The sequence below is a fragment of the Camponotus vicinus genome, unplaced genomic scaffold (assembly GCF_025532165.1).
Source record: "Camponotus vicinus isolate PSW18456_S1 unplaced genomic scaffold, iyCamVici1.0 SCAF_7, whole genome shotgun sequence".
In the NCBI taxonomy this organism is placed as follows: domain Eukaryota; kingdom Metazoa; phylum Arthropoda; class Insecta; order Hymenoptera; family Formicidae; genus Camponotus; species Camponotus vicinus.
In genome coordinates this window covers 11,302,078-11,325,494 of record NW_028141979.1, presented here as the reverse complement: position 1 = coordinate 11,325,494, position 23,417 = coordinate 11,302,078, and positions in this window count along the sequence as shown.

The window sequence follows — 23,417 nt, the reverse complement described above, 5'->3', positions numbered from 1 at the left end:
TGAATGTCAACTAAAGAAATTAACTAGAGTTAAAACAAAGCAACCAATGGTTATTACTGATACGCCTGAAATGGCTTTCGACAAGGTTTCATTAGATATTATGGGACCTTTGCCCATCACGGATAACAATCATCAATACATATTAACTATGCAAGATTTACTAACGAAATATTCCGTGGCATCACCTCTACAAGAAGCCACATCTTTAACAATAGCTGACGCTTTTACCAAGGAATTTATTTGCATATACGGAGCCCCTCGTGCCATATTAACGGACCAGGGAACTAACTTTTTATCAGCTCTAATGAGACAACTAACGAAGAAGTTTGGCATACAACATTTTAAGACCACAGCTTATCACCCTCAGTCAAATGGATCACTAGAACGCTCACATCATGTACTAACAGAGTACCTAAAGACACAAATAAATAGAGAAGCTAACTGGGACGAGTATATTAAACTCGCAATGTTTTCATACAACACTAGCGTACACGAAGGAACTAAATATTCACCTTATGAATTGGTTTTCGGGCGAATAGCTCGACTACCCTCTGCACATCCTATCATCGAAGAAAATACTGAACCTACTTATCATGAATATATCACGAACCTCTTTAACAAAATAAGAGATCTGCAAGCTCAAGCTCATTCAAATCTAGTACAAGCTAAAGAGAGAAGCAAGAGATATTATGATCGAAATATAAACCCTCGAGCTCTTGAACAAGGAACGTTAGTTTATTTATTAAAAGAACCGCGTAAAGGAAAATTCGCCGACCAGTATACGGGTCCCCATGAGGTACTTGAATTATTACCTCCCAGCAACGTCAAACTCAAAATCGGAAATCAAACTCGAATTGTCCACGTCGACAAAGTGAAGCTCGCACATTCTAAACCCGGATGAAATATTAATGTTAATTTTTCTTTTTATTTCAGATGCTTTGGCACCGACAGCCGATTCGGCCGCAGCCAAATATCCAGCAGGTACATCGAATCAGGGATTCATTCCTATTCGCTCACTGCACTCATGTCCACGGGGCAATCTGCCTCGAGGATGACACTAACTTTTGTGACCGGTGTTACGATCAAACTCACACCGCGATAATCCGGGAAAATTACCAGAAAATTCATAGACATTTTTTCGTAAATAGTCATCTAGTTAAAGAAGAATACTGCATAACTTGCGGTATAGTGGTAATAGAAACTCAAGATATAATTAATTGCATTCCCTGTGTCGCAACAGCTACTAAATTACTACAAACACTAGAAGAGACTTCAACCCATATCGATTATACATACCCCATAGTCGTAAATGTCTACGACAGAACCCCTGCGCTATAGGACATATCGAAAGAATGTCCGGTGTCTTTTGTTGCGCGATAACTCAAGGATACCGAGATCCATACTTCAATACATACTTCTGTGAGCCCTGCTATATCGAGATACAATTATCTCTACTAATTACTCAGCTTCCTCAATTCTTTGTTCACTATTTCTTCATTGGACCATTCCACGTGGAATACCGTTGCGCCAACTGCTTACGAAACCTAACCACTCTGAGCCCTATACATCAATGTTCTATTTGCATCAGAGATCTTACTGAAATACTATCTATATACTTCCTTTCTACTATTTGTGATGTCTCGACAAATACCTAATGCCGCATGTATAAAATTACACGGGTATCTCCACATCCATAACCATAACCATTATTGTTGTCCTTGCTACTGTTTACTCTATACTCCTATTACCCAACGACTCTACCTACCCATAAATTCCCACATAATATCCATTGCACCCCATGCAATACAGACACTCTGTGCTCATTGCTGCAGGCCTATATCTATCATAAGGCCTTTAGCCACTTGCCCCACGTGCATAAGAAATATAGCCAGAATATTTCGGGATACACAACCTCCAACCGTTTCCATAAGTGAAGAAAGAACCCCCGAATCGTAAGAACATGCAATCCGAAATTAACACAGATACGTTGGCTCATGTAGTACATGAGGAATGGAACGGATATCTTTGCCAGAAAGAAAATTTATATTTTTGCCGTACGTGCAAAGATCGCGACATCTGTACCCATCAAATACCACAGTATATCTAAATTCTGCCCTTTGAACGATTTTCGCGAATTCGAATGTTGCATATGCACGACGAAAGTATGCCGTATAACTCCTATTACCACCTGCACTGAGCAGTGTTTTCTAAATTATATACAGGAGGAACGCGAACGCGAAAACAGTAACAAAGAAAATAGAGAACAAAATTAAAATCCAAGAACCAAAATTCTGTCATCACGATGGAAACTCCAAGCAGCACTACTTGTAATCATCTGATTCATGGCCTCCTAGTTCATTTTCCTAAAATCCATGAGGCAAAATGTAAAAAGATCATATTTTATAAAAGACTTGTAGAATCTCGTGTAATACGCATGTGCTGTTCTTGTCATAGACTCAGCCGACTCAGAGGCCAAGCCTCCTTAACAGTCTGCCATTGGATTACCTCTGGCAATCTTAACTTCGCTGCATGCGAATTCTGCAATACTACTCTTGAGACAACTCGCTCTATCTTTAACTGTTCTGAATGCGTCTATACTTATCTCGAAAGAGCCATAATTGAAAGAAAACGTGGGAGGAACATAAATGACATAAATGCCTTCGCCTATTGCAGAACACATAATCAGGGTCAAATTTCCTGAATTCAAAGATGTGTCTACCAATTAAGGCCAAGACACCAGTCCACCCACTGCTCGACAATACTTTGTTCAATAGTTTAAACATAAGATGTACCATAACTTTAACACACGATGTCATGGGTTCCGAAGACCCTTACATAATTTGCGCCAAATGTTATAAGCCACGAATTTATAATAAGGTCTTAACGCAATATCTACATGCATTCCATTTTGGAAATGTGCCAAAAATCGCCTGTCGGATATGCGGAGGGAAATGCTATCAGAATAAACCACTTATAGAATGCTCAACTTGTACACGCGCATATTACCAATTCCTCCAACACGTATCTGGAGAGGAAGAAAATTGTAAACGATTAGTAGCTCTAATCGTAAATTCACAAACTCTGAGAATCGAATATAGCGTTCCTGAAGCAAATCTTGACTTAGAAACTAGAGACGATCTAGTAAATCGCATAGAATCACTATAAGAGTCTTAACATTAATATTAACGCATGCATAATGCTTACCTCCATTTGAATAAGCCTTTATTATATACACTCATATATACCATATTTAGAGAAAAAAACGCATCAGTCGTATATAATTGTATAACAAATACATATTAATTACTTTGGTGGCAGCGTACATATTTAAAGATAATATAATTAACCATTTAGAGTATATACGTGTATGACTCGGGAAAAATAGAATAATAGTAATGAAAAATTAATATATATATATATATATATTAATACAAATAAAATATTTTGGTGGCAGCTAATTTAAAGAAATAATCCCACCGCGATAAAAAAATATATATATATATATCCCACCGCAAATACATAAATACATATAAAACTAAATAACTTTAGTGGGAAATATAACGCTTAAAGAGATATAACGATAAAATTTTAGTGGCAGCGGTTATGTTAAAATAATATTCTTACCGCAAATGCATACACATATATATTCCATATAGTCTAAAGATAGACATAAGTACTCACTGTTACTCATGTAATCATATAATTTTAAGAATACATATATACATATATCTTATGCCAGGGATCATTATTTCAGACATAATGACGTCCCTTATCCTAATAATCTTGCTAAGTGAAGCATCCGCTTTAATTGGATTCGATTGCGGAGGACAAAACCTCAACGTCACTACAGTCTCTCTTCTTGACGTTGGCGAATGTGACTTAAAAATTCGAAAGCCAAATACATCTAGTGTCCATATCCAATTGTTACAACTATCTGACTACAGTCATACTGAAGTTATTCAGTGCAAGATCGAAATTTCAAGAACTATTTTCCATTGCGGAATGCACTCACACATCTCAGCCGTTCACAACGGAAAAGCCGACTATGTCCATGAAACCGGACATTCCCAGTGCTTGCGTATGTTTCAAGACGGAAGTATAACACTCGCCGAATACGTTTTAATCCTTGGGATCAAGGTTAATCAAACGACGTACCGAAGTGTCACCCTTAGGGGACGATTGCAAGTCGACGGATATTGTAAAGGAGCGCAATATTCCGATCCATATGGAACCTGGGACAATGTAGTTGTCCAAGCCGCTGTAAAAATTACTTTGAAATCAGCCTACGTACCAGTGCAAATAAATACTGGAAAAATTAAATTAAGATCAGGAACGGTATGCAATCTTGCTGCCGGTTCTTGTCTAGACGCCGACGATGGATATACTTACTGGAAACCCGTGCCTACGGATACATGTAATTTTCAACGATACGATGTCCTTTATGAAGGACCAGCAAACAAGATCTTCGAAGACAGCTCTCACTCCGATTCTCCAGTAATATACAGCCTAGTAACTCAAGAAATTACCTTTGCTCTTATGAAGACTAAGGAACTTCCCCTGTGTGGATACACACTGCTATGCACGGAACATCCGAAATTATTCATCCTAGAAGTAAAGCCAGGAAATACGTTCGCGAAACAAGGAACCATCGCCGTTAATAATTTAGACATCTTTACATATATGAATTCCAAATTCGTATACATCGAAAAACACGTCAAACAGCAAATGACATCCCTATATAATAACGTCATTTCTCAAAAATGCGAACTAGAAAGACAAGTAATAACAAATGCTTTATCTTTCGCCGCTCTCCAACCAGATGAATTCGCCTACCGGCTGATGAAAGGCCCTGGATACATGGCCGTCACTGCAGGAGAAGCCGTCCACATAGTTAAATGTATTCCTGTGGAAGCAATGGCAAGAAGAACTGAAAAATGCTATACCGAACTCCCTGTTACTATAAGAAATAATACTTTCTTCTTAACACCTAAATCTAGAATTATCACGGAACTCGGAAATGAACGAGAGTGCAGCATGGAACTACCCACCTTATACCGTATAGAGGATACCTGGATACAGCTTACACCTACGATTCAAGTCCGACAAGTATCGCCTGAACAATTTAAGCCTATGGCCTCTTTAACATGGAAGTATCTCACTCCCGGACCACTAGCCGTGAGTGGAATCTACTCCGAAGTCGATCTAAAAAAGTTAAGAGACCACATTATGTTTCCTGCCGAGAAACCAGCATTATTGAACACTGTAGCTCGAGGACTAACGGGCCACAGCGTCAATACTGACGGAATATCAGTGTATAATTTACTTAATGAAGATTCTTTAAACAAAATAGTCGAGAGCACCGCCTCTCGAATCTGGAGAGGATTCGTTAACTTCGGATCTGCGACCGCTGGACTCGTTGATTCATGATTATTCGTATAATTAAATTATTAATCGATACTATAATCCATGGTTATGCCTTGCATACAGTGTATGGTTGTAGCCTACATCTATTAGGAGCCGTATGGAGCTCCCTCGCAAATCTGCTGCTCCATCTGGCGAAGGAACCCCCTTCCCGGAGATCAAAGGAAACTAACGGACACCAATCGGACAACGACGGAACTAATGTCACAATCAATCCCACCGCGGAAGCAAACGCACCTCCAGAAATAATCACACAGCAACCTCAACCAGTTAAACCGCCAAGGACATCAAAAGCTAGCAACGCAGAAAACACCGAAGAGGTGAATATTCAAAATCCTTACACTAACCTAAAGAATCGCTTGAACACAATAGAGAATATCTAACTCCCTCAAACAAAATCCTCTGAAAACTATCGGATTTTGTCTTCATTAGGGGGGAGGTGTTACGTCCCGCAACAAAATTTTTATTTTTATTTAAACACGCAAAAATTGCCTCTATAATATTTAAACTGTAATTCCACCGACGAACATATAAATCTTAATCCCACCGAGTAACATATTATTGTTAATATAAATTAATATTGTTAATTAAAATTCCATCACGCCATCTATTGTCACCAATATTTCTTATTATAAAATCTCACCGCGCAATGTAATATCACCAATACTTATAGTACATCAATACCATTACGCCGCGCGATATAATATTGTCAATATCTCCGAAAATAATCTTTCTTTGTTAAGAAGCTAGCTATACATAACATAACCTCACTTAGGAATGATAGAAATAATTTTAAGTATTTGCCCACATATAGTATCATCCGCATAAAAATTACCTACTTTACCGACAATAGGCAAAATCACCCACACAAAAGTTACCGACAGTCGATAAAATAAATTCCTACTTTACCGACAGAGTAAAAGTTACCGACAGAAAAATTACCGACGGTCGATAAGGAAGTTTTCTACCTTACCGACAGAGTAAAAGTTACCGACAGAAAAATTACCGACGGTCGATAAGGAAGTTTTTTACCTTACCGACCGAGCAAAAGTTACCGACAGAAAAATTACCGACCCATGATAACACAGTTACCGACGTTACCGACTGAGGATAAAGTCATTTCCTACCTTACCGACAGTGAATACTGTCCGTACCCACATTACCGACAGAGGGCAGCGCCATCTCTGGTGTAGCGATGATACTAACTTTACCGACATATAAGAGAATACCTCCTTTATTAATATGTAATCCTGATACACAAGAAATTTTACAAATCGAAAACCAAAAGACTTTATATACATATATATATATTTTTGAACACGTCTCGGCACCGACTACACGTATATCTAATTATTTCGGGGCCTAAATTATATCAAAAATCATTGATTCCAGATTAACTCGAAAAATACTATAAATAAAAATCTTATGACAATTTTCCCTTAAGGAGCATAAAAAGTCAGACCGACACATGTATACATAATTATGAAAACTCCAATACTACTAATTTTATAAACGAAGTTTTAAATCTAATTTTCCGTATGCGATATTATGAGTCATCATCACATTCCAAACTAAGACTATGGAATATTCCGCTCGAATACTATTGCACAACATTACGCAACATGATGAAATAATTAACTTATTGTTAAGTAACAAAAGAATTTATTATTATTAAGCGTATGCAATAACTTCCATTTATATATTAATCCACAAAAAATCCGTTCAAGAGAACATTGCGCAACATAACGAAATAATTAACTTATTGTTAAACATTAATATTAAGTACATGCAATAATTTTTATTCAAGAACCTAATAGATATAAATATTAAAAATAAAAGCAAAGAATAAAAATTGTTGCACCATTTACTGAAATAATTTATAGTCTTTATATACTTATATCCCACCGCATAATCATAAATACTTATATGTTAAAATAATTGCAATTATAATAATTATGATGTCAGAATTTATTAACAATATTTAAAAGCATTTTCCATAATAATACATAGAGACAAAAATGAACTTTCGAACGGAGCATGCTAGAAACTCCGTTGACATTTCTACAGCTAGAGCTTAAAAAACTACATTAGAAAATATATGCATATAAACTGCAAAGAAATTCTGATGGTCTAATAATTATTATAAAACTTATGTGTCAAAATACAATGCAACCAGTATAGCCGATTCTATACTGACCGCTCCGTCACCCCCACTCCAATTCTGAAGAGTCCCACCATCTACAAATTAAACTACGCCCAAACTACGCCCAATTCCTGCGACAACGCCCAGCAGCGCGCGCATCTTCCCCACGCTCGTGCCAGCGGCGCGCGCAACCAGCCCGGAGAAGGGAACCAATGAGCGACCGCGCCGCCCACGCCGAGGCGCGCGCATCTTCCGAGGCGCGCGCATCCGTCACGTCAGCGGGAGCCAATCCCAAATCATTGTGCAACAATCACGTCAGAGAAAACCAATCACCCGTTGACAACGCGGCACATCCCTCGAGGCGGACGCATCTTTCGAGGCGCGCGCAGCCAGAAGCAGAGGAGGGAACCAATCACTGCTCGACTCCCTCCACGGAGAAGCGCATCTCCTACTATTGGGACCGTGTGCAAAACTGGGACTGACGACTATATAAACCCGTGCAGAGCGGTCCTCCTCGCATTTGGCCCAACGATATTCAACGATCAACTACAGTGTTAACTTGGCATTTTGCCCAACGTTTTCAACATTCAACTACCTCCGGCATTTGGCCCAACGATCTACTACAGTGTTAATACTTATATCTCCGAGATTTTGTACGTGTATTCAGTTAATAAATTCAGTGACTATTGAACATTGAGTTTCTCAATCAAACTCCTGGACTGCAACCTCCATCCCGAACTGTCACTGAGGTAGACGGTATCCAGCGGAAGGAAGCAGCATCCACTCATCAGCCTAGTGAAGGGAAGCAGCCTTCACACACTAGGACATTTCAGACACTGGTAAATATCCGGCCACTTGTCATTAATCTAACCTTTAATTTCTACTAACAACTAAACTCAGTGAATCAGTGCGCGACAATACGGGAACCTTACCTTTGATTACCCGTATTCCTTAATCCAGTTATTCAACTTAGTAAATATTTCCAATTGGAAAATTTAACTGGGACTTATCTCTTTGATAAGACGACGCGATAGACAGTGAGCGAGTGCGAAACTGCAGCGGCAGGTCGAACCCAAGTCTGGCTCGGTGGAAAAATAATTATCTTGAGGAATTTATTCCCATGATAGAGGTTGTTTCTCAACCTAGAGCTGGTGAGGCAATAGAAAAAATAAGCGGCCTCCTGTCAATCGACGTTTGAGTAGGCGAAAATACAGTTTTCGATTAATAGGCAATTATCTTGAGGGATTTATCCCAATGATAGAAGTTGACCTTTTGATCTTGGATTGAATTTAGCCTTAACTTCAAAATACGAGATACATCCCAGGATTTAGAGACAATACACTGGCTTAGTTTATAACAATTTGAATCATTATCACTACTTGCAATTATAACCTAACTTTACGAGGTTAATACTAAGCCAGCCGTATGATAGGTGGATACCTTGTCAGCGTATCCAAACTCCTGATTTTTCCTCGAATCCTCTTTCGATTTTCAGAGAATCAAAATAAAATAAGAATCTTTTTGAAACCAAGATAACACATTAACATTTCAAACAAATAAATTCTCGATAATCCTAATTTACCATCAGTTGGTAATTTTTCCAATAGTCGTCAATCAAAACTTACCATCGGTCGATAACTTACCATCAGTCGATAACTTACCATCGGTCGATAACTTACCATCAGTCGATAACTTACCATCGGTCGGCAAAACAGAAAGTGACGCTAACCATCGGTCGGTAAAACAGAAATCTAACTTACCATCGGTCGGTAAAACAGAAAGTGCCGCTAACCATCGGTCGGTAAAACAGAAACCTAACTTACCATCGGTCGGTAAAACAGAAATCTACATTACCGACGGTCGGTAATTTTCGGGAGTCAACGTTACCAACAATAAAATTTTTTATACTAATCTTTCTATTTCTGCCGGTCTATACTTCTATCAACTTTGGGGACATCTATCTGACTATACTCGGGATAACAATTATAAATTGAACATTCATATGGAATTCCCTTTTTCTTTTTTTTATTAACAGGTATCGGGTATTCTTAAATTCAACTTTACGCAAAAGTAAGTGACTTCAAAATCACCAAAGTCTTAAATATTAAATAGACAGGTTTATAATTGGTTAATTAAACGACAGATGGTCCGAGTGAGACAAGGTAACTTCAATACCCGTCGAAATATTCTACGCCGTGTGAGACGAAATAGGCAAACGCGACGTACCTTCTTCCCTATCATCACTCTTGAGAATGAAATCATTGCACCAGTTCCCGAGATCATCGACTTAGAACCTCAGTCACCTATCCCCATAATCACTATTGAGGAAGAAAGCCACGAAATTATCCCAGTCCCACATAATCAATATTCTCCCTCCAATCTAGTAGAAAGAATTACCGAAGATAGAAGCAACTGTTCAACCATCTCGTTAAACTCCGACCAGGCATCCATCCCTGGACCTTCAGTGGATTGGAGTCAGAGTCCAGAGACTGCTTCCATCTCGGGGACATTCCAACATCTTGACACTGTACCCCTATACAACTACTATCCCGAGGAAAACAGCCTATATAGTCCGCCTAGCTATTCCCCCGTGGCATATGAAGACCCAGACCCCTTTGAGCCCTTAGAGATTTCCTTAGCTTCCCCAGAAAGACCCATCTCAACCATAAACATCGAATATTCTTACTTTCTACCAGAATTGTACGGTTACCCGAGGGAGGAATAAAAGGATATTCAAATTTGTAAAATAAAAATATATATATATACTTTGAACAAAACAAAATAAACTTATAAAATTTAGTATGAATGTTTATTCACTCTCCACCTAGAATCCTCTCTAAGCACAATAGACCTTCAATCTCTCGGCGTCCCAGGGTATAGCCGGCCTAGCAGGTTGCCCTAAAACAAATTGAGAGATTAATTGCGTCCAACTGGGAAAGTAAGACTTCCAGACCGGTCCTGAGGAACTGGGGACGTAACACGATTTTGAGTTTGACGTTGCTGGGAGGTAATAATTCAAGTACCTCATGGGGACCCGTATATTGGTCGGCGAATTTTCCTTTACGCGGTTCTTTTAATAAATAAACTAACGTTCCTTGTTCAAGAGCTCGAGGGTTTATATTTCGATCATAATATCTCTTGCTTCTCTCTTTAGCTTGTACTAGATTTGAATGAGCTTGAGCTTGCAGATCTCTTATTTTATTAAAGAGGTTCGTGATATATTCATGGTAAGTAGGTTCGGTATTTTCTTCGATGATAGGATGTGCAGAGGGTAGTCGAGCTATTCGCCCGAAAACCAATTCGTAGGGTGAATATCTAGTTCCTTCGTGTACGCTAGTGTTGTATGAAAACATTGCGAGTTTAATATATTCGTCCCAATTAGCTTCTCTATTTATTTGTGTCTTTAGGTACTCTGTTAGTACATGATGTGAGCGTTCTAGTGATCCATTTGACTGAGGGTGATAAGCTGTGGTCTTAAAATGTTGTATGTCAAACTTCTTCGTTAGTTGTCTCATTAGAGCTGATAAAAAGTTAGTTCCCTGGTCCGTTAATATGGCACGAGGGGCTCCGTATATGCAAATAAATTCCTTGGTAAAAGCGTCAGCTATTGTTAAAGATGTGGCTTCTTGTAGAGGTGATGCCACGGAATATTTCGTTAGTAAATCTTGCATAGTTAATATGTATTGATGATTGTTATCCGTGATGGGCAAAGGTCCCATAATATCTAATGAAACCTTGTCGAAAGCCATTTCAGGCGTATCAGTAATAACCATTGGTTGCTTTGTTTTAACTCTAGTTAATTTCTTTAGTTGACATTCACGGCAAGTCCTTATAAAATCTTGAATATCTTTCTTCATTGTCTTCCAACAATATCGAGAACGGATGCGGTTATATGTTTTTGTCACTCCTTTATGTCCGCCATGCGCAGAGGCATGGTTTTCTAAAATGAGAGAGAGTCGTTGTTCCATTTCGGGGGTTTGTATAAGATTTAGGCATATAGTAATTTTGATAGGTAGTTCTTGGAGATGTTTTTTAAATTGGTTAATTATGTAGGACCATGGCAAATCGTCGAAACGGTCGGTTTTGCTAAGACTGAAAGATGATAGATCGAGTTCAGTAATGACGTCTACTAAAGATTTCAAACAGTTTTTAAGGTTTTGAGCTTCTATTAAAATACGATTGTTTAATTTTATAGGGAGAGCGATAAGCGTGTTGGATTCTACTGTACGAATTCTGGCTCTTTCGAATGTTAATTCTTCGTAATTAGGAAGCAAGTTGGCTTCTTGATATTGTTTGGCTCCATTATCGTAAGGAGTACCATCTTGGTAAAGAAATATTACATGATTATCTTTTTGCTTTAATAGGCTTTCTCGTACTTCTCGGACTTGAGCTTGGCTCCATGGCGGTGGCTCTGGAGGTTTCGGTTGGTGAGGTATAATATTCGAATCTATTATTTCAGTATAATCGGACTCAGTACTTTCGTCGGAATCTGTTACTTCTTCGATGATAACTTGACTGTCGTCGTGATCTTCAGAGTTGATGTCGGAGTTTTCTAATTCTTGCTGCTGTATGGGGGTAAAGGTTCTTGTAGCTTGAACGATTCTTTTATTCTTTTGATTTAATTTCTGTTTTCTGGAGATGTCTGGAGGTTGAGGCGAGAAAATAGATTCATCGGAAGAATATTCGTCAACAATGAATAAAGGTACGGCTATGTTGACAGCAGGATTTCTAGATAAAGCGTCGGCGTTATTATTTAAAGTTCCTTTTTTATATTTTATTTCGTATTGGTATTCGGATAGTTTCATCCGCCATTTCCATAATCGCGAAGAAGGGTCCTTAATGGAATGTAGCCACACTAAAGGCTTGTGATCCGTGATAATTGTAAAAGTTCTGCCATATAAATATGGTCGAAAGTGGTTTACACAGTAAATAATTGCAAGGCATTCTTTTTCAATCGTAGAATAATTTTGTTCTGCTGTATTCAAAACGCGTGAAGTATAAGCTATGGGCAAATCTTTTCCAATTTCTCCTTGACTAAGTACGCCTCCGACGGCATATCCAGAAGCGTCGGTGGTTAATATAAAAGGTTGATTAAAATCCGGATATTGCAATATAGGTTTGGAACATAATGAATGCTGTAATTTATTAAATGCTTCTGCTTGATTTTCTTTCCATTCAAATTTCTTATTCTTTTTCAAAAGATCTGTTAATGGCTTGGCGGTTTTGGAGAAATTCGGTATGAATCTTCGATAATATCCAGCTAATCCTAAGAACTGCTTAATGTTTTTGGGATTTCTTGGCGTAGGAAATTTCATAATGGCGTTTACTTTTGCAGGATCGGGTCTGACTCCGTCAGCTCCGATTATATGTCCTAAATACATGACTTCTTGTCGTAGGAATTCGCATTTATCAGGTTGCAGCTTTAAGTTTGCTGTTTTCAATCTTTCCATTAATCTTTCGAATTTGACTTCGTGTTCCTTTAGAGATCTTGCATATATAACGATGTCATCCATGTAAACGAATAATTCGTTTCCTTGTAAGCCAGAGAGCACGTTATCCATCAGTCTTTGAAATGTTGCGGGTGCGTTTTTTAATCCAAACGGCATTCTTTTAAACTGGTAGTGTCCATAAGGTGTGGAAAAAGCAGTCTTATGAGCATCTTTTGATGACATAGGAATCTGATGAAATCCTGACGCTAAGTCTAATACAGAGAAATATTTAGCGGACCCGAGTTGATCGAGTATATCTGTTATGTTCGGCAAAGGATAAGCGTCTCCTATGGTTTTTTCATTAAGATTACGGTAGTCGATGACCATTCGCCATCGTTTGTTTCCTAGAGAGTCTGGTTTTTTAGGAGCAATCCAGAGTGGAGAGTTATAAGGTGAGGTTGATGCTTCGATTAAGTCTGAAGATAATAATTCGGTTACTTGTTTATCGATCTCTTCTTTATGTACAGGGGGAAACCTGTATTGTTTTGTGTGGACTGGTACTTCATTAATAGTAGGGACATAGTGTTGCGCGGCATTAGTAGCTTGAAGATGTTCACCAGTAATATGAAATCTATCGGCGTGCTTGTATACTAGAGACTGTATATTTGCTGACTCCTCGGAGTTCAGATGTTCTAGTCGAAGAAGGTTTATAACGTCAGTAGCTCTTTCAGTAGATTGGGGCAATGCTTGATTAAAATAAATAGGATTGTCGATGGCATTAGAGAATTTCCCTCGGGTTTCTTCTAATCCAACGGAGTTAGTAGCTGATACGTCTGGCTCACAGACGTCAAAATCTTGTAGTTGAATAACGGGGATATTGAAAATGAATTCTTCCTCGGAAGTGTTAAAGATAGGCATGTATGCCTTCCCGTTATTATTAGTAACGATTGCTTGCCCATAATAGATGCCTTCGGCTAGAGTATGACGTGGCACATAACCGACTTGTTGGTGACTTGAGATTGGAAAAGAGCAAGGGGTAACGCTCCTTCCTTTAAGAAGTATAGAATTTGAGTTTAGAAAAGGAATTCTTTCATCCTCTTGTTGAATAAAATTATTTTTGTAATCTATAGTAACGGCTCGTTCCCTCAGGAACTTGTTGCCTAAGATCCCATCCTGTGGGAATGCGATTGAGTCAGAGATTACATAGAATTCGGACGTTCTCCCGAGTATCGTCATAAAAATGACGCCTAAAGTAACGACGGTTTCAGAGGCAATCCCTTGCAAGCAGAGGGGATTGGTTGTATCAAGATTAACGTATGGTTTCAGGCATCCTTCCTTAATAAGGTTTAAACCGGATCCTGAATCAATCATAAATCTGCATTCTTTTGCCAAATCTGGAGAAGCTAATGTAATCGTAGGTAAATCCGTAGGATGCTGATTGCTATTCAATTGGCAGATCCGGAGGCTTGCACTGTTGCTTCCGGGGGGACTGTGGCGCTTGGTTTTCCTTGTACGATATAAGTCTGGCGCCCTTGTTGCTGATCGTTCCGACGGACGCCGGGATTTATCGGAACGCCTTGAGCGTTTCCCGAATTTACTGGTTGCTGTATTCTTTCTTGAGCTCGTCTCCAGGCTAGTTTTCGGCATTCTTGTATCAGGTGGCCTGGAGTTTTACAATAGCGGCAAATCTTTGTTTGATAATTCTGCGGAGATTGTCCAGTGGGCATTGCTGGTCTTGAGAATGTCGGAAGAGCTGGTGATAATGTAGTTGTATTCCCATTACCCGGTTTAGATTGATTATTAGTGTTGTTAGCTACAGGAAATTGGCGAGAAGTGCTGTTATAATTATTAGGTCGATCTGCACGTGGTTGGAAATTCGGACGGAACACGGTTCGTTTCCGTATGTTCTCTGCTTCTATAGTTTTTGATAATTGGATGGCAGTGCTTATTCCATCTTTGAGAGTATGCGGATGTTCTAACTTGACTCTTACTAGCAGATCAGATGGAAGTCCGTTAATGAAACTGTGTAATGTAGTTATCTCGATTGCATCTTTTAATCTTTCATCTATATGTCCAGTATAGTCTGTTTCTCCATCGACGATTGCAGCACGTAATTCTTGTACTCTTCCAATATAATCGAAAATATCTTCGTTGTGCTTCATGTATACATTTGCCAATTCTCCTCTATATTGGTCTACCGATTTATTCGGTCCAAATATAAGCTTCAATCTTTGTGTTAATTCAAAAACAGTATGATATTCAGATCCTTCTACTGCAGAGTAAGCGTGTCCTTGTAATTTATTCATTATTAGTTGGACTAAGAAATATTCATGATACTGCGGTATTAATTCAAGAGCGCGTTCGCAGATTTTACTAAAATGGAAAACGGACATTTTATGTCCATCGAATTTAGGAATCGTGTCGATAGCATCTTTAAGTCGTATGGGGGATGGTTGATCCATCACATCAAATTTATGCGGAGAAAGTTGCGGAGTCGTTTGTGTTTCGGGCCTATCATGCCTTGTGTCTTGAGTGGAATTTTCCAAGTTTGTAATCCTTGAATTAATTCTTTCAATTTGATCAGCTATCTTATGCATCGATGATATTAATTGTTCCATGCCTGTGGAGTCTTCGGTAAATTCTCTTTGTTCTAATTCTTCTTGAGCTCTTCTAAGACGCTCTTGTTTAACTTGTAGATCCTCTGACTGTTCTTTTAATAATTGTTCTTTCTCGTGCATCTTCTTCATTATGATTTCAATTTCTTCTGGGCTATATTGTTTTTTCGTAGCTCCTGTGGTTACGGAGCTTGCAGAACTTGAGCGGGTTTGCATGATTACGTTGAAAATTGTTTATTCTTATCCACTGAATCTCTCAAAAGCACAGATCCTTCGGCAGATCCCACCGCTGCCACCAAAAATTAATGTTTTCTGTTACGTCCCCAGTTCCTCAGGACCGGTCTGGAAGTCTTACTTTCCCAGTTGGACGCAATTAATCTCTCAATTTGTTTTAGGGCAACCTGCTAGGCCGGCTATACCCTGGGACGCCGAGAGATTGAAGGTCTATTGTGCTTAGAGAGGATTCTAGGTGGAGAGTGAATAAACATTCATACTAAATTTTATAAGTTTATTTTGTTTTGTTCAAAGTATATATATATATTTTTATTTTACAAATTTGAATATCCTTTTATTCCTCCCTCGGGTAACCGTACAATTCTGGTAGAAAGTAAGAATATTCGATGTTTATGGTTGAGATGGGTCTTTCTGGGGAAGCTAAGGAAATCTCTAAGGGCTCAAAGGGGTCTGGGTCTTCATATGCCACGGGGGAATAGCTAGGCGGACTATATAGGCTGTTTTCCTCGGGATAGTAGTTGTATAGGGGTACAGTGTCAAGATGTTGGAATGTCCCCGAGATGGAAGCAGTCTCTGGACTCTGACTCCAATCCACTGAAGGTCCAGGGATGGATGCCTGGTCGGAGTTTAACGAGATGGTTGAACAGTTGCTTCTATCTTCGGTAATTCTTTCTACTAGATTGGAGGGAGAATATTGATTATGTGGGACTGGGATAATTTCGTGGCTTTCTTCCTCAATAGTGATTATGGGGATAGGTGACTGAGGTTCTAAGTCGATGATCTCGGGAACTGGTGCAATGATTTCATTCTCAAGAGTGATGATAGGGAAGAAGGTACGTCGCGTTTGCCTATTTCGTCTCACACGGCGTAGAATATTTCGACGGGTATTGAAGTTACCTTGTCTCACTCGGACCATCTGTCGTTTAATTAACCAATTATAAACCTGTCTATTTAATATTTAAGACTTTGGTGATTTTGAAGTCACTTACTTTTGCGTAAAGTTGAATTTAAGAATACCCGATACCTGTTAATAAAAAAAAGAAAAAGGGAATTCCATATGAATGTTCAATTTATAATTGTTATCCCGAGTATAGTCAGATAGATGTCCCCAAAGTTGATAGAAGGATAGACCGGCAGAAATAGAAAGATTAGTATAAAAAATTTTATTGTTGGTAACGTTGACTCCCGAAAATTACCGACCGTCGGTAATGTAGATTTCTGTTTTACCGACCGATGGTAAGTTAGGTTTCTGTTTTACCGACCGATGGTTAGCGGCAGTTTCTGTTTTACCGACCGATGGTAAGTTAGATTTCTGTTTTACCGACCGATGGTAAGTTATCGACTGATGGTAAGTTATCGACCGATGGTAAGTTATCGACTGATGGTAAGTTATCGACCGATGGTAAGTTTTGATTGACGACTATTGGAAAAATTACCAACTGATGGTAAATTAGGATTATCGAGAATTTATTTGTTTGAAATGTTAATGTGTTATCTTGGTTTCAAAAAGATTCTTATTTTATTTTGATTCTCTGAAAATCGAAAGAGGATTCGAGGAAAAATCAGGAGTTTGGATACGCTGACAAGGTATCCACCTATCATACGGCTGGCTTAGTATTAACCTCGTAAGGTTAGGTTATAATTGCAAGTAGTGATAATGATTCAAATTGTTATAAACTAAGCCAGTGTATTGTCTCTAAATCCTGGGATGTATCTCGTATTTTGAAGTTAAGGCTAAATTCAATCCAAGATCAAAAGGTCAACTTCTATCATTGGGATAAATCCCTCAAGATAATTGCCTATTAATCGAAAACTGTATTTTCGCCTACTCGGACGTCGATTGACAGGAGGCCGCTTATTTTTTCTATTGCCTCACCAGCTCTAGGTTGAGAAACAACCTCTATCATGGGAATAAATTCCTCAAGATAATTATTTTTCCACCGAGCCAGACTTGGGTTCGACCTGCCGCTGCAGTTTCGCACTCGCTCACTGTCTATCGCGTCGTCTTATCAAAGAGATAAGTCCCAGATAAATTTTCCAATTGGAAATGATATTTACTAAGTTGAATAACTGGATTAAGGAATACGGGAAATCAAAGGTAAGGTTCCCGAATTGTCGCGCACTGTTTCACTGAATTTAGTTGTTAGTAGAAATTAAAGGTTAGATTAATGACAAGTGGCCGGATATTTACCAGTGTCTGAAATGTCCTAGTGTGTGAAGGCTGCTTCCCTTCACTAGGCTGATGAGTGGATGCTGCTTCCTTCCGCTGGATACCGTCTACCTCAGTGACAGTTCGGGATGGAGGTTGCAGTCCAGGAGTTTGATTGAGAAACTCAATGTTCAATAGTCACTGAATTTATTAACTGAATACACGTACAAAATCTCGGAGATATAAGTATTAACACTGTAGTAGATCGTTGGGCCAAATGCCGGAGGTAGTTGAATGTTGAAAACGTTGGGCAAAATGCCAAGTTAACACTGTAGTTGATCGTTGAATATCGTTGGGCCAAATGCCGGAGGTAGTTGAATGTTGAAGATCGTTGGGCCAAATGCCAGTTATTAACTGTTGAAAACGTTGGGCAAAATGCGAGGAGGACCGCTCTGCACGGGTTTATATAGTCGTCAGTCCCAGTTTTGCACACGGTCCCAATAGTAGGAGATGCGCTTCTCCGTGGAGGGAGTCGAGCAGTGATTGGTTCCCTCCTCTGCTTCTGGCTGCGCGCGCCTCGAAAGATGCGTCCGCCTCGAGGGATGTGCCGCGTTGTCAACGGGTGATTGGTTTTCTCTGACGTGATTGTTGCGCAATGATTTGGGATTGGCTCCCGCTGACGTGACGGATGCGCGCGCCTCGGAAGATGCGCGCGCCTCGGCGTGGGCGGCGCGGTCGCTCATTGGTTCCCTTCTCCGGGCTGGTTGCGCGCGCCGCTGGCACAAGCGTGGGGAAGATGCGCGCGCTGCTGGGCGTTGCCGCAGGAATTGGGCGTAGTGTGGGCGTAGTTTAATTTGTAGATGGTGGGACTCTTCAGAATTGAAGTGGGGGTGACGGAGCGGTCAGTATAGAATCGGCTATACTGGTTGCATTGTATTTTGACACATAAGTTTTATAATAATTATTAGACCATCAGAATTTCTTTGCAGTTTATATGCATATATTTTCTAATGTAGTTTTTTAAGCTCTAGCTGTAGAAATGTCAACGGAGTTTCTAGCATGCTCCGTTCGAAAGTTCATTTTTGTCTCTATGTATTATTATGAAAAATGCTTTTAAATATTGTTAATAAATTCTGACATCATAATTATTATAATTACAATTATTTTAACATAAGTATTTATGCGGTGGGATATAAGTATATAAAGACTATAAATTATTTCAATAAATGGTGCAACAATTTTTATTCTTTGCTTTTATTTTTTAATATTTATATCTATTAGGTTCTTGAATAAAAATTATATTTATATCTATTATGTTCTTGAATAAAAATTATTGCATGTACTTAATATTAATGTTTAACAATAAGTTAATTATTTCATCATGTTGCGTAATGTTGTGCAATAATATTCGAGCGGAATATTCCATAGTCTTAGTTTGGAATGTGATGATGACTCATAATATCGCATACGGAAAATTATATTTTAAAACTTCGTTTATAAAATTAGTAGTATTGGAGTTTTCATAATTATGTATACATGTGTCGGTCTGACTTTTTATGCTCCTTAAGGGAAAATTGTCATAAGATTTTTATTTATAGTATTTTTCGAGTTAATCTGGAATCAATGATTTTTGATATAATTTAGGCCCCGAAATAATTAGATATACGTGTAGTCGGTGCCGAGACATGTTCAAAAATATATATATATGTATATAAAGTCTTTTGGTTTTTGATTTGTAAAATTTCTTGTGTATCAGGATTACATATTAATGAAAGAGGTATTCTCTTATATGTCGGTAAAGTTAGTATCATCGCTACACCAGAGATGGCGCTGCCCTCTGTCGGTAATGTGGGTACGGACAGTATTCACTGTCGGTAAGGTAGGAAATGACTTTATCCTCAGTCGGTAACGTCGGTAACTGTGTTATCATGGGTCGGTAATTTTTCTGTCGGTAAATTTTGCTCGGTCGGTAAGGTAGAAAACTTCCTTATCAACCGTCGGTAATTTTTCTGTCGGTAACTTTTGCTCTGTCGGTAAGGTAGAGAACTTCCTTATCGACCGTCGGTAATTTTTCTGTCGGTAACTTTTACTCTGTCGGTAAAGTAGGAATTTATTTTACCTTCCGTCGGTAATTTTTCTGTCGGTAACTTTTACTCTGTCGGTAAAGTAGGAATTTATTTTATCGACTGTCGGTAACTTTTGTGTGGGTAATTTTGCCTATTGTCGGTAAAGTAGGTAATTTTTATGCGGATGATACTATATGTGGGCAAATACTTAAAATTATTTCTATCATTCTTAAGTGAGGTTATGTTATGTATAGCTAGCTTCTTAACAGAGAAAGATTATTTTCGGAGATATTGACAATATTATATCACGCGGCGGAATGATATTAATGTACTATAAGTATTGGTGATATTACATTGCGCGGTGAGATTTTATAATAAGAAATATTGGTGACAATAGATGGCGCGATGGAATTTTAATTAACAACATTAATTATATTAACAATAATATGTTACTCGGTGGGATTAAGATTTATATGTTCGTCGGTGGAATTACAGTTTAAATATTATAGAGGCAATTTTTGCGTGTTTAAATAAAAATAAAAATTTTGTTGCGGGACGTAACACTGGCGCGACTGCCTGGCACGGCGAACACCTGCATCCGGTGATAAAAAAGCTCGCCACATCCTTTGTTCCAAGAGCTGAATAATAAAAAGAATAATTAATACACTTTTATATTATAATGTAACACAATTATTATTAACAATTATCTAGACCATGCACCTATATGCACATACATATATATATATATATATCATATAATTATTATATAGCAAATTGTAATTATAATGGTTTATAACACCAGAATTTGTTATAACATTGTTAACTAGAACTATATAATTAATATAAAGAAAGTTAAAAATCAATTCTAAACGGAACATGCTAGAACGATCATTCACACTTCTATTGAAAGAGGTTGAGATTCTATATTAAAAAATATATGCATGCAAATTATTAAAATTCTGGTGACTAAAAACCTATTATAAAAGCCTTACCTTTTGTAAAATGAATTAACGAGCTCGATGCATGGACAATACTGACAGCTCCGTCGTCCCCACTATCCCCACGCAAGAGCGCGGCCACTACGTCATAGCGCGCTCGAAGAAGAAGGACAGCTATAGCGGCAAGCGGCAGTCGAGCCGCCTACGCCCGGGAGCGCCGCATTCTCCTACCACTGCGGATAGCCGGCACGGAGTAGGGACCAGAGGGTACCTCAGGGAGCGCAGCTCAGTCTTCCGCGCATTTGACCCGACGCTCTTGAGACAACATCACCTATCATCTGACCACCAGCTCTCTACAAGGAAGGAAGCATCTTAGAGCCGTTAAATATTGTACTCGAGTATACTTTAAAATAAAAGTGAATTTCAAATTCAACTTCGGTCTTCTGCCAGTTATTCTTCAACGGCTCCTGACCTCTCTTCAGGGACCTCGCCGAGGCAATCGGTCTCCGACGGAGAGCAGTCATCCTTACACATCAAGAACTTCATCATCTGGTAAGTACATCTTAAACCAATTAAAATTTTCTTTGCTTCCTAGTACTTATTAATAATTAATAACCTACACAGTCGCATGTTACTTGACTGTCATTTTCTATATTTTTAATTCTTACCTTCAACCATTCATATTCCCATATCCATACACACCATTTATTTAAATCATACTTCGAATTGGAAGTCTTTCATGGGACCTATCTCTTTGATAAGACGACTCGATTGACAGTAATTAGTAAGAACCTGCTTCAGCAGGACAAACCTAATTTAAGCACAGTGAAAAGGCAATTATCTTGAGGAACATATTCCAATGATAGAGGTCTCCTTTTGACTTGGTGCTGGTGAGGCAAATAAAAAATTAGCGGCCTCCTGTCACATCGACGTTTGATTAGGCAAAGATACAACTCAAGCCCGGTTAATCGACAATTATCCTGAAGCTGCGTCACTGATGATGGAAGTTGTCCTTTAATTTTGGAGCTGCCTGACGTAAATCACGTCAGGTTGAATCTAGCCTTGATTTCAAGATACGAGATCCATCCCAGAGATTAGTAACGATACACTGGCTGAAGCTTATATGAAGATTTTATAATATACTGAGCCAGCTGCATTGATAAACTGTCATTTCAATGACATATCCTATAATCCTCTTCTTACTTTATGTCTATACCCACAATTTGAAATATAAAGGCATGATTAACAACGAAAATTTATTAATGATTTTCAAATCACAATTTAGTATCCAGAGAGAGAAATAAAATAAACTTATTTAATTATCTACTTTCTCTTCCACTGTGCATATGCGTATGTGTGACATATTATTCACACGATACTTTCATTTTTGACAGGTAACCCCTTTTTTTTTCTTGCGACATCGTAAGTAATAATAATAATTTTCGGGAAAATTAATTGAAATATTATATCATATTCGTATCGGATTTCGAACCTTTTTCTTATTAATAGATGGTCAACACCCGACGTCCAGATTCCATAACTCGTCGCGAATTCCCTCTGCGAAACGCAGGCGTAGCTCGCCGAGAAATATATAGACAACGATTGCTCCGAGATCGTCCCTCCGTTGTACGACAATTATTTGTAGACAGGGATAATATCCCTCCTAATATTGTACACGCCGCCAACGATCGCGAAGATACCCTCTTCGATCTGTCCTTCGCCCCCTTGCCCCCTGAATTTAACCCAGAAATCAGCGACAACGACAACAGCCCAGCGATATCAGCTGGCGAGGAAGCTGAGGAGGAAGACATTACTGAAACAACCCATTCAGACAGCTCAAGCGACGCATCGACAATAATTGTCGATTTAAACAATCCTACGAACGGGATCCCGCTAGGACTGCTCCGCGCCTGGGAGCGCAACGGAGAAATCCCTGCGACAAGGGACCAACAAGTCCAGACTTCACCGCCGCCGAGCCCTCCACGAACTCCTGACTCATTCTCAGGCCCTTTTACCCCGAATTCTTCTCCGCTTGCTTTTGGAGAAGCAGGTTTTGAGCCCATAGACATCTCTCCGAGCGACGAGAGTTTTACAGACTTTGAGGTAAATCAACTCCTCGACTATTTGAGCAGCGAGGAATTCCTCGATACTATTGTAGACCTATAAAATTAATATAACATTAATATCAACGGAAAAATTATTATTATATCTGCATCTAATGTATATGGATAAGGGAATGAAATAAAAAGAAATAGAAAATTATGATACAAATCCATTTATTTATTTGTCAACCTTGATTTATCTCTAAAAGGAAGCGTTAACAAGATCCTGAATCTCTCGGCGTCCCAGGGTATAGCCGGCCTAGCAGGTTGCCCTGAAAAAGAAATTGAGAGATACAACCTTGTTCGTCCATGCACGGTAA